Source organism: Olea europaea, unplaced genomic scaffold (assembly GCF_002742605.1).
Source record: "Olea europaea var. sylvestris unplaced genomic scaffold, O_europaea_v1 scaffold563, whole genome shotgun sequence".
Taxonomy (NCBI): Eukaryota; Viridiplantae; Streptophyta; class Magnoliopsida; order Lamiales; family Oleaceae; genus Olea; species Olea europaea.
Genome location: NW_019263964.1, coordinates 309,445 through 323,172, shown reverse-complemented (window position 1 = coordinate 323,172; position 13,728 = coordinate 309,445).

Genomic DNA, 13,728 nt, shown 5'->3' with positions numbered 1-13,728 from the left:
TTGAACGGTTCGGTGCTTCCTGTGGACGAACTCATTATACTTATGTAGTAAAGTATTGCTGAAACGAAATCTGTCTTTGAGAGTCACAAATTCTCACAATGCTATTCCACTAAGCTGTCTAGGAGTGAGAACAATGTGACACTGTATTTATAAGCAACTTGAAGAGGAAATGCAATTATGGTCATCATCTACCCAATCACCAAGTCCAATCTCCTTGTTAATTTGAAAAGCAATTGGTGTGATGGTTCAATAAATTTATAGTACCGTTATCCTCCATTTCCCCATAATTAGTAGGACATTTAACACTCTTTATTATCTTTGTATTTCAGTACATATACATTCCTGCACCTGAAATACCTCTGTGCAAAATATTCCCAGCAATTGTGGCATCGTTGTAATTGTAGTGCTTCAAAAAAATGGGATTACATTATATTCACACACGTGGTATACCGAGTACAGTTCTTATGAAATATTTTGAAAAGTAGTTGGAAGTTTCTATAGATGCTTGAGAACAATGCCAATTTAACAACGATGTCAACATTGAGAATACAAGAGAAGAAATACTGCAGTTATTTTCAAAATAAAAATTTTAATCACTATAATGTCCATCTTCTTTTACAGTAGAGTGCAGTTTAGTTGCCCTTTTACATGGGTGGACTTTCTTGGTGCCATCTAATTGATGTTCTTACCTGGAAACAAGGCGTACTTTAACGAGAATGCAAAGATCATTTTCTAAAGTCCAGAAAAACACTTATCATGTCAATTTAGGTTCCGACTGTTCACGTAATATAAGACATAAACAAGGTATCCGGCTTGTAACAGTAGAACCAAATGTCATGACAAGTAGACACATACTATGTCATAACTAACGGCAAGGCAAAATGTGGGACGCTTGTCAAAATTCCAACGCACATGTCAAATGAAAAAGTAAAGCGTCAATGTTAGAATAAACGTAAAAGCAAGTGATTAATTGTTCAAATCTACTACGTTCACCATCTGCACACCTCGACAGGTAAGCGAAAACCAAAAACAACCCCATCGTCCTGCCATCCCGCCACTTCATTCACAATTACTTCTTCAATGTCTTTCCCCTCCTCCTCGTGTACGGAGTCCTTGTGGCAGGAGTGGGACGTCGTAGCCGGGCGGAGCGCCGTCTTGTCGTACAAACTCGACCTCCTCCTTCTAGTACAAGCGCGGGAACAGGTACGTCAGTGGCGGGAACAGGTACGGCAGCGATAATACCTACATAACAATGGAAAGGGCCCAGTGAGTTACTGTCAATGACATTCACTAATCATATGTATTATACGTAGTAGTAACGCATGCAATGAACTTATCTTCGCCATCTGTGACGTTGCAACCGTCAATCTCTGTATCGCTGACCTCGGCCGCATCTGAGGACTCTGTGGCAGCTCCGTCTTATTAACAGAACATACGTAAATGCATAGCATTCGACGAAACATTAGGAAGCAAATGCAATGACATGAAATTGCAAAAAGTGCTTGTAATGGACGCAATACCTTCCTGATCGTCAATTGGAGTGGGCAACGGCTCGTGCTCGACGTCCGGGGATGATGCAATGTCAGCTCCCTCTATTGACAACAACAGTAAAATAATGTGAGCACATTTGTTTTGTCATGTTTCGCAACATGCGTACTCGATGAAATAATATGTTTCGAATTGTGCATGAAATACCCACATACCTGGCAAGTCTTTAGTTTCGACAAGCAGCTCCTCCTCGTCCGTGCATGGAGGACTGTATGCTCCGACTGTGGAAAGCAACAGTGACGTCATGAGAGCACATTACATCTCCCAACTCAAGTATCGTACAACGTCCAGACAGTAACATGTGTAGAATTGCTCGTTAATAATGCACGTACATGGAGGCTGTGAACGTCCTGTGTCAACTCCCAATTCAATTGGCGTGGGCAATGGGTCTGTGCCTCATCCATGTACATCTACATCCCAATTGTAACAAGAAAAAATCGAATAACCTTGTGGTCAATTTCAAAAAATATAACCGAATAGCACATGTTTGATTCAAACCTTGTGGGGAACAACCTGAAGGACCGGGCTAAAAATGGCACCCGTTGAGCACGGAGCGGTGGTAGGGGAATGTGGGGCCACCTGGGCAGCAATGAACTCACGGAGTCTTGTACATTCAAATGTCACGTGCTATTCAATTTCAAACTTCACAGTCCGGAGTCCCATCTCGAAAAGGATTCTTTGGTCGAGTAGCAGCTCCTCAACTTCCCCTTTCGTCAAGCTGGAAGCAGATGTTCGAACTGACAGTGAGTTTGTCGTATACCCTCTCACTGGTGAACGAATCGATGCCCCATGAGGGGTGGAAGAGTCACCGGTGTCCTCACTGTCGTCGCCTTCGCTATCACTTCCCGACTCCCCATCGCTCTCATCATCTCCAGATGTCTCCCCGTCACCACTTCGTCCACTACGGACTCTGTCTTCCAAATCTTGACCTCCCGACTGTCCACCAACTCCACTTTCGGTGTGTAACGAATGAATCTATGGCGCAACCACAGTCCTTACAATGTCATCAAGCACGGGCACCGGGGGATCGTCGTACGGCACGAGAGAGGACAGATATGGCTGCTCAGCCTCTGCATCGGTGGGCTGGAGAGTTGCGTACACATGCAGCTGCAAAATGAGGTTTAGATAATCACATTAGAACGTGCTAGATAGTAACAAGATGGTAAAGGGGAAACAAAGACATGTCGAAATTGTACCTGTACATTCTTGAAAAATGCATCGTATGTACGATGTTGTGGCTGCTTTCGAGTGGACCAGCGAAAAATATGTGGTAGTCGTTCACCAACTGGCTGACCAAAGCGTTCCCCAATCTCCAGAATCGCCTTAAACCTGTTACAGCAACAGAAACACATTAAAATTACAGAGATTATATGTGCAATGCTACCGGAGGGGTAAATCATGCATGCTATGCTAATGTTACGAAGTGTGCGTACTTGCATGGTGATGGGGAAGTCGTGAACCTTGCATGTAATCTCTTTCTCCTTCCTCCTCTTGGCCTTTTCGAATTTTCTTCCAAATCTACCCCGGAACCCGTGCAACAATCGCTTATATCCAACTCTACCCCAAGGGTAGGAAAAAAATAAGTCCAGGTCGTCCACCATTGATAAAAATGGCAAATGGATACCGACGTTATTATCCGGAGCATTGAATACTCCCTCGACAATTAGAACTAGCCCTAGCTTGTAGCGATCAGCACGGGTCGTCGATGGTCGGGCAACAGTAGATTGTAGTTGTGCCAATGATACCTTGTCATTGGACTTAAAATACCTCTCTTTCAACCTTTTCCTCTTAATCAATCGATCAAAATTGTCCCCCTCGGGGAAGACACCGCATCTTAACCCCGTCACAGCAACGTACTCTTGTAGACCGAATCTATCAGGTGGCCTTACACATTGAACCAAAGCTCGTTCACCTTTTCTGTGCGGATTGTTCTAAACAGTAGTTGTAGGATTAGCTGGGCAGAGAATTGAATGTCTGGAATATCAGCCAGATACCCGAGGGGGGAGTTGCGAAAGTACTCACGTTGTCACTCGTCAAAATGGTCCATCACAGTCTTAACATACTTGAGGTTGCTGCGTTGGGAAATATGGGCCCGCAACCATGCGTCTTCTGGAATCAGGAATTCAAACTCCATATGCCCTGCAAGGTGCGTTGACAAAACCCATGGGATTAGATTATAAATATAAACAATATTGTATAATGTCTAACGCTATAAGGATTCAACATCATGGATACGGTGATCTGTCGAGAACTACAGAGATCATACGTCGGTATCGACAGATTGCCTGTGGACATCTGTCGATACCGATGGTTGATGTTGAAAGACGAATGATAGGCTAACTGTCGAGAAAAATAGAGAGTCAAGTGTCGGGGTCGACAGTTCACTGGGAGTTGCTATGCGTGCTGCGGGGTGCAAGTTGAACATATTAGGCAGTGCCACATACAAGTATGTTTCAGAAGTAATAACGGAGGATGTGTGAAGGTAGACATGCATGCTAGGATTCGTAGCCATTCCAGTTACCGTACTTCTTATCAAATATAGGAAACAAATTTATGTACGTGAGTTTGAATGGAGAGTCAATATGAGACGGTGAAGGACATGTATGCAAGTGACTTGAACGAAACAATTTTACAGGTCAAAGTAGGTAGGACACAGTATCATACACCTCAACTATGTAACGAATACTTAAGACAATCAATGAAACCAGTTTGTACACCTCAACATGGTCAACAGTAATTGAGACAATCAATGACATGAAAGAAAATTAATATTTATCCATCCTACGTATCCCATCTAATTGAGTAACGAAATCCTAGCGTCAGATAGTAACCGTACTTATAAGACACAAATGGAGAGTGAATATGACACAGTGAAGGACATGTATGCAAGTGATTTGAACGAAACAATTTTAGAGGTCAAAGTAGGTAGGACATAGCATCATACACATCAACTATTTCACGAATACTTAAGACAATCAATGACACCATTTTGTACACCTGATTTAGCTCAACAATACTTAAAACAATCAACGAAATGGAAGAAAATTACTATTAATTCATTCTAGGCATCCCATCAAATTAAGCAACCAAATCCTACCATCAGATAGTTTATATTCAACCAAATCAAATCATAAAAAACCAAATCCCGTTTATAACTTAGCAGAAAAAATCAACTTTTGTAGTCGCAGGAGTTCGCTGTACCAAAAATTGCCACATATGTATAAAGTTATCCATCGAAATTCCATGAAAATTCAATTTCACAAGAGGGACCCAAAATTGCACAAGCACAAGATTTTGGATATGCGTCTCTTCTGTCCAATACAAACAAAAGCCCAACAACAATAACCACTTATATTTTTGGTAAGTGATGATATTAAATTATGATAAGGTGTGCATAATTTATTTCAAATTGTAACTTATACTATCTTATTATTGCCGCCACAACCATCTTATACCATAAATAATCACAACTGTCCAGAAGTGAGACATATAAAACCACAACAACAGATCTTTGTCAACAAATGATCGGCTTATACTATGGTATTCACAACGACTATTGATAAAGCAAGTACTATAAATTCGACATTTTTGGACACCACATTTCGAAACTTTGTCAAAACCCAATTCATTGAGATCAAGATTATGCTGAGAAAAGAAAAATACCAAAATCCCATTGAACAAAAGCTCTCATTTCTTATGAAAAGCATATCAAAAGTTGGGTACTGATTAAACATTCAACTCTTAAATCTTCAAAAATTGAACAAAAGCCCTCATTTCTTATGAAAAGCATATCAAAAGTTGGGTATTGATTAAACATTCAACTCTTAAATCTTCAAAAATTCAACACAAAATTGGAATATAGTTCGCCATTGGTACATTCAACCCTAAAGTCTCAATTAATCCAAAAATTACCAAGCAGGTTATTGAACGACCACAACTATAATCATTTCCCAAAAGCACTTCAAACAAAGATGTGTAAAGGGGAAAAAATGTTCATTCTATCTTCTACCAAAGAACAAGCATGAAATTACAGCCATTTTATATTCAAATCAGCCAAATAAATCCATACATACTCTACCCAATACATTCAAACAATGAAATTCTAACTATACTCAAATAAATTACACTAATACAGAAAGAACCCTTGTGCCTAATTATATGAACAATCTCGAAGTAGAACTAATTTCCCAAGTTCAATGGATTATCAAACTGTCATATGCTGTTTTATGTATATATTTCCTCTTCTTCAGAAAAAAATGCATAAAATGAATACCACACCAACCTGAAGAAATTAGTGATGGTTTTCGTCCACGGTGAAGTGACCCATGGCGGTCGTTGATGGCTGGTGGTTCGACGATTCGAATGTCAGAGGGGAGTCTCGCCTTTCGCCGGTTCGTATCACGCAACGGACTGCTCTCGGTCTTCGTCGGCGGTGAAAGAAAGGAAAGTGCGATGGAGAGGATGATTCCAATGAAAGAGGAGAATGTATGAGAGAAGGGATGTGTGAGAAAAAATTGCATAAAATTACTACAATACCAACCTGAAAAAATTAGTGATGGTCTTCGTCCACGGTGAAGTGACCCATGGCGGTCGTTGATGGCTGGTGGTTCGACGATTCGAATGTCAGAGGAGAGTCTTGCCTTTCGCCGATTTGGATCACGGAACGGAGTGCTCTCGGTCTTCATCGACGGTGAAAGAGGAGAATGTGTGGGAGAAGGGATTGTGTTTCAATGAAAGAGGAGAATGTGTGGGAGAAGGGATTGTCTTTCAACACTGGTTTCTTCTTCTCCTCCGTCCCAGCAATTGGTCGTTTCACCTTCTTCGTGTTCACCAGTTTCCTTTTTCTTTTCTTTTTTTTCCTCTCCAAGTACCTGACATTTCAGAGATTTTGTACAATTTCAAGTGTTGGCATGTCATATTTAAACAAGGACTCAGATGGGATTGAACTTAGTAAGAGGGGCAAAAAAGTCCAAATATGACAATTTTGCAATCACTTTAAAAAAGTGACATTTTTGTAAGTGACAAGGTAAAATTTGACTAGTTTGATAATTTCCACTAATTATATTTAGAGGATCAAGAGTTGATCAGTACAAGAATTAATTAATAGGAGCCTAAATCAATTGTCTGCCCAGGTCCCTCTGAGGACTTAAAAATTAAAATCTTGATTAAATTATAAAATTATAATCTATCAAGAACTATATGTTAATCACTTTTTAGCCCACACGTTAATCATTTCAAATATTTTGCATATAAACCCAAAATTTTTCTCCACTTTTTAATCATATATTTTTCAAAAATTAGTATTCAAAATATTATTTTTACACAATAATATCATCAAACAAGGGCTAAATATCTAAAGTCAAACAAATAAATTACATGATCATTGCAGTTATCAAAATTATTTGCAATGAATGTTGACATCCATGTTGACTAATCTGATTGGAATGTTTATTGAGGAAGAAGAAAAGTAATATTTCTTTTCCTCCCTCAATTTACCTTTAAATCAAGTTCTCTCTTATATAAAAAAGTGAATCTTTTAATTTTTATTATTCATTAATACTTTCACAAGGAAACATATAGAGTTCGTAGAAGAACATGAAAGAGGACATGAAAGTTCGAGGTTACTTTGATAAAAAAAAAAAAAAAAGTGTAAAGCATAGTACGAAGATCACGTACAAAATACTTACATAATTAATTTATCCAAAATTTTCTAATTCATGCATCGCATATCAATATATGATTGTGCGTAGAATGGATTCCAACATATATTTGGATCTTCATCATTCAATCATTTTATTACTTTTATACTTTTACTAAATTTAATGTGAGTTTTGAATGAAATTTGAAAACAATTCTTAGCTCTTACTAACAAGGATTGTAGTTAGGTGAATCAAACGTCTCAAAAAAAATTAAAAAAAAAAAATAATAAAATAAAATAAAATAAAAGCAAATGACCCTACTGGAGATCGTAGCTGCAATAGTGGTTCGGATGAGATTATATTTACAAAATCGAATTTGTATAATTCGCTTTTCCTTTTTTAAATTTGATTAATGGATCATCAAGCAGATAATGATATTCAAAAATTTTGTTATTACCCATTAGTCTATGTTCTTTGCACTTTTCAAACCCAATCTCAGAGCTAAAGGGGGGCATCCTATGTTTGACACATGTTTCTAAATGATTCATAGACATTTAAGTCTTTTTTATCTACATATTCGATGGGCCAATAAGTACTATTCACTTATTAACCACTTATTTCACACCATACTTTGAATTATAATAATAATAATAAAAATGAATCTGAAAGCACGTAAAGAAACGTTGATGATGTAAATTAAGAATAATTAATTTAGTTCTCTTTTAACTGTTTAATCGTTCGAAATTAAGGCTCCATTCAGGAATGCTTTTGGAGTTCAATTTTCTGTTTGTCAAAGAATCACAAGATATTTTAGGGTGCGTTTGATTGCCAATATTTTTTTATGAAAAATGTGTTTTTCACCAAAATTTCTACTTTTGTATTTTTGATTGACATTTTTTTTATGAAAAACATTTTTCTATTTTTGTTTATGTGACCAGATTTTTCTCAAAATCAAGAAAAATATTTTCTTTCACACAGGAGTATGATTTTATTTTTCAGGGAATTTACTCTCTCATCTATCCACATTCTCTCATCTACCCATCAATATAAAAGAGACAAGTATAATATTTCTAAATTGAAAATTAAATCAATCAAATACATTTATTTATTTTTAATGCAAATTTCATGATTGCAATCAAATAAATTCGTAGATATTTGATAAATTTTAAAAAACTTACTTATGAAAGACTATCATTTGACAGCAGAATTTGAGAAGCAGCATAAGGGTAAATTTTCAGATTCTACTTTTAGCTTTTTTAATTAAAATATTATTTTAACCCTTTTGAAAGTTGAAGATCCAAGTTTCGATCTCTTTCTTAAATAAGTCTATCTTAAAAGCGTTAAATCATTTCATTGCCAAAATGCTTTTATTTTTCATTTTGAATTTAATAAGTTTCGACTTCAGAGAGGTAATATTTAAAATCTTCTTTTAAAATAACTGTACAGATATTTTTTCTTAGATATTCTTTAATAATGTTATTATTAAAGTAAGTGTTAGGCAATTTGTTGTCAAACGACCTCTCTCGGGCAATGATGTTACTCGATTTAATTTTTCAGTCGGCCTAACCAAATGACTGAACGAGAATCCAACACGTCATTCGAGACGATACAACCAAAAGATTAATTGGGTCACTCGAAACAACCTAAATATTTCAATGTTGCTCGTGGCCAAATTCACATTCTTGGATGGCCTTTTAATTGAGAGAAAACTTGTAAGCCCACTTATTTATCTTTTGAGCCTATAACTTAACCCATTAGTTAACCTAATTACACTTACCTTATTTGGGCCATTGGTTACAAGATAAATTGGTCTCTTGTCTTTCTAAGTGAAAGACCCGTTTGCTGCTTCTCTCACTTTCGACCGTTCTTGTGTGTTCTCTTCTTCTACTCTTTCTACCTCTTTGTGACTACTACCTTAGTGGTGATATTCTATAAGATTTCTTGCACCTTTATGGTCTCCTAAGTGATATATCTCATTGGCAACCAGAAGTTAACTTGGTATTGTCTTAGGTTTGTAGTTGTCTACTTTGTGGTGATTGGAAATGGGTATAAATTGAGTTTGAGTTATCTTTGGTGATCAATATACTCTCTACATCTGGTATCAAAGCTGGGGCGTCGAAGCAAAATGAATTAGAATATTGGGCGCCTAGGCACCACTACCCCTGTTGCGATGACCCTTTTTGCTAGTTTTCAAAATCCTATGGACCTTGGTTACAATTTTACTTAGGTTTTAATTTAAAACCATCACAATTGTCGTTTTTCAAAAAGAAGAGTTTTTTTTTTTTTTTTTTTTTTTTTTGTGGTTTCCCTTTTTTTTTTTTTTTTTTTTTTTTGCAAAAATCGGTTCAAAATTGGAAGAAATCGACAACTCCTCCAATCTGACCGGATCTGAAATCTCAAATTACTTCCAAATCGGACCTCCGTTGAACAAATGGAGGCAGACCCATAACCAGCAAGTCGAGGCACCTCCTGTGAGGTGGCGCTTGGCGGTGACGGCTACGGCGCATGGGCGGCCCTGCAGCGTGATTTTTCTGTCATTTCGTTTATTTCATTCTCCTGAATGTTTTGATGTGTTTGGTTTAGTGTTTCAGGTTGCGTAGAAAAAGTTGGACGATTTTGCCTCGACCTCAATCTGCATTTGTTGTTGATCAGAATTGTTATATTTGCTGAATCTTTAGAACGAACAGTGGTGGCTCTAAAGCAGCAAATTCGCATCTTTTCACATTACGAATTCATATAGATCTGCTCTGGTAAATTGGCTGAAACCTTTATATTTTCGCACTAACAGATCATCTTGTCGAGTGATCATTAGTTTTGGGGGTTGTCATTACTTGTGCTAGAAATTAGGGTTACGTGCTCTTAGTTGTTTGATTGAGTATCCGTCTTTTAGTTAAATCAGTATTTAATTCTTAGTGATATAATTGCTGTGAAACGGTTATATGTTGGACGTAGTTTTCTGTTGCATTGTTATTTCCCATGCTTATTAATTTCGCTAGAATTACCGTGACCTTACCCGTTTTGAATATTCACTTGATCTAAGATGGCGAGTCTTACGAAACCCTAGGAATTTAGAACGACGTATATTGTCTGTGACCCTAGGACTACTTTGTGTGGTTTGATTGTGTTTTGTGCATTCTTTGATTGTTGTGTGAAGATGACAACTCACAACTTTGATTTGGGGATTTTTAACAAAAGGGTGACTATTCTATTTGGCAAGAAAAAATGAAGGGTATTTTAGTCCAACAAAAAGTTTCAAAAGCCATTGAAGGTAATTTTTCAACTGATTTTTCAAAAGAACAAAGAGAAGAAGCCGATGAGCTTGCTTACACCTCAATCATTTTACACTTGTCTGATGGCGTTTTAAGAAATGTAGGTAAACTGAAAACCACCAAAGAGCTTTGAAAAAAATTGGAAGACTTGTATTTGCTTAAATCTACATCGAACAAATTTTACTTGCTCGAACGTTTTTTCAGTTTTAAAATGAATCTTTCAAAGGATCTCGATGATAATTTAGACGTTTTTAACAAGTTGGTGCAAGATATAGTTAATTGTGATGAGGCTGTGTCTGAAACTTATAAGGCTATAATTTTGCTTAATGCGATCCCTGATTACTATAAAGAATTTAAGAATGACATTAAGTATGATAAAGATATGTTGACACCTAAAATTGTCATAGATTTCCTTAGGAGTAAGAGATGAAAATTAGGGCTGAAAAACACGATAAGAGGAACGGTGAGTTACATATGATGCAGGGTAGAACTCAATTTAGGCAAAATAGTCACGATGGATATCAAAGTGGTGGCGATTTAAGTGGTAATGGATGAAAAAAGAAGGGCAATGGTAGGTCTAGATCAAAATCTAGGATTAAGGCTAGAAAATACTATGGCTCTGGCAATACAGGGCATTTTATAAAAAATTGTAAAAAAGAAAAGGGTAAGTTAAAGATTAAGGAGAGAGATGAGGTAAATGTGTTATCCTCTACGTCTGAGATAGATAACAGTGAGGTCTATATGCTTACAAGTCCAGTTGCATACACTATTGAATTGAATCTAACTGCTAATTCCCGCATGCCTGAGCGGATACTTGATTCTGGTGCATCGTTTCATGCGACGTCTGAAAAGAATTGGTTTTATAACTTGCATGAATCTAATGTCGGGCATGTTGTGCTGTGTGATGACTTTGCCTATACTATTGTTGGAATTGGTGACATAAACGTAAAATTTGACACGGATTTTGTGCACATGTTAAAAGATGTTAGATATATTTCTGAATTGTCTAGGAATTTGATTTCAGTAGGGAGACTTGAAAATGATGACTTCACTGGTAAAATTGGAAATGGTATGCTAAAGAGGATTAAGGGTGCTTTAGTTTATATTAAGAGAACTAAGAGAAACGACATCTATATCACTATTGGAGAAGTGATTAAAGTGGTTATTAAGGTACTTGAAGTGTACGGGTGACGTAGGTTTAAAGTTTAGTGCTAATAAGGAAGGTGTGAAATTGAAGGGTTTTGTAGATACTGATTATGTGGGAGATAGGGATGGTAGGAAATTGACTTCCTCTTGTGTGTTTACCTTATCAAATTCATGTGTTATTTGGAAATCATAGTTACAACACATTATTGCACTATCCATCACTAAATCAGAGTATATTACTACTGCTGACGCAATTAAAGAGGCTCTATAGATTAGAGGTTTACTTCATGAATTATGTGTCTTAATGATTATGTGGTTGTGTATTCTGACAGTCAATCGTCTATATATTTATGTAAGAATCTAGTTTCTCACGAGCGCACCAAACACATTGACGTTAGACTACACTTTATTAGAAATATAGTATCTCAAGAGGTCGTAAGACTTGAAAATGTTCACACACAATACAACCCTTCAGATATGGGCACAAAAGTGCTATCACTGGTAAAGTTTAGAAGTTGCAAGGATCTACTAAACATTGGTACAGGTAAATGATTTCAATTTTATTGATTTTCTATTAAAGGTGTCACTAATGGAAAACGTTTTTTTTTCTTTTTGTAGGTCCTTTGACACTAAGGTGGAGGTTGTTAGGTAATTTGTTGTCAAACGACCTCCCCCGGGCTATGATATTACTCGGTTTAATTTTTCAGTCGATTTAGCCAAATGACTGAACGAGAATCAAACACCACATTCGAGACGATACAACCCAAATATTAATTGGGCCACTTGAAGCAATCTAAATATTTTAGTGTTGCTGGTGACTCAATCCACTTCCTTGGATGGCCTTTTAATTAAGAAAAAACTTGTGAGCCACTCATTTATCTTTTGGGCCACTAACTTAACCCATTGGTTAACCTAATTACACTTACCTTATTTGGGCCATTGGTTACAAGATAAATTAGTCTCTCTAAGTGAGAGACCCGTTCGCTGCCTCTCTCTCTTTCGGCCATTCCTGTGTGTTTTCTTCTTCTACTCTTTCTGCCTCTTTGTGACTACTACCTCAGTGGTGATATTCTATGAGATTTCTTGTACCTTTGTGGTCTCTTAAATGATATATCTCATTGACAACCGAAAGTGAATTTGGTATTGTCTTGGGTTTGTAGTTGTCAACTTTGTGGTGATTGGAAGTGGGTATAAACTGAGCCTGGGTTATCTTTGGTGATCAATATACTTTCTACAGTAAGAATAAATTTTGCTAAGAAAATTGTTTCAATTAATGTCCATCTTAGTAATTACATATAGATACAACACTAAGGTACTTTAATTGAAACTCACAAATTCTGAAATAAAAATTAATCAAACGCTTAATTGATTCTTCCTTAGTTGCTTCATTCTTCAATATAATTAAAATTGATTCTCTTAAAAATATAGCAATATCAAACTAAGCCTTACACCATATTTCGGTTTAGTTTCACTTTCATTATTTTAAGAAGGCTCATCACAAAGAAAATAAGGAGAACGCTTGCAAAACAATCAAAGTTGAGGATGTATTAGCAAATAATTGATTATAAATATTCTTAGAGTATGTTTGATTGCAAACATATAATTTATATTAAAAGAAAATAAATTTTAAACAATTTAATTGTCTAGAACTTATTTATATAGAAATTGTTAATGTGTTCGATCAATTTAATTTTTAACTTAGAAAATTTTGTATTTGTCCATTTTTTATTGGTAGCTAGATGAGAGAGAAAGTGAGAAAATTACCTGAAAAATAAAAACCTACTCCACCTAAAAAATATTTTTATTTTGTTTTCCAAAAAAAAAAAAATGCTAACGTGATTAAAAGTAGGAAAATATTTTTTATGGAAAAAAATCAATCAAACAGCACAAAAGTAAGAATTCGGGTAAAAAATGACATTTTTCGTGAAAAAATTGATAATTAAACGCACCGTTTTGTACTGTTTATTAATAAAAATATTTTCATATAGTCATTTCTTTTCTTTTCAACTAACTCCAAATAATAAATTACTGCAAAACCTGGTGGTTATTTTTATTTATTTATTTATTTATTTTTTCCCGTATCTTGCTATGATCTGCGTTTGATTGTTTTTTATAATTAGCACGAT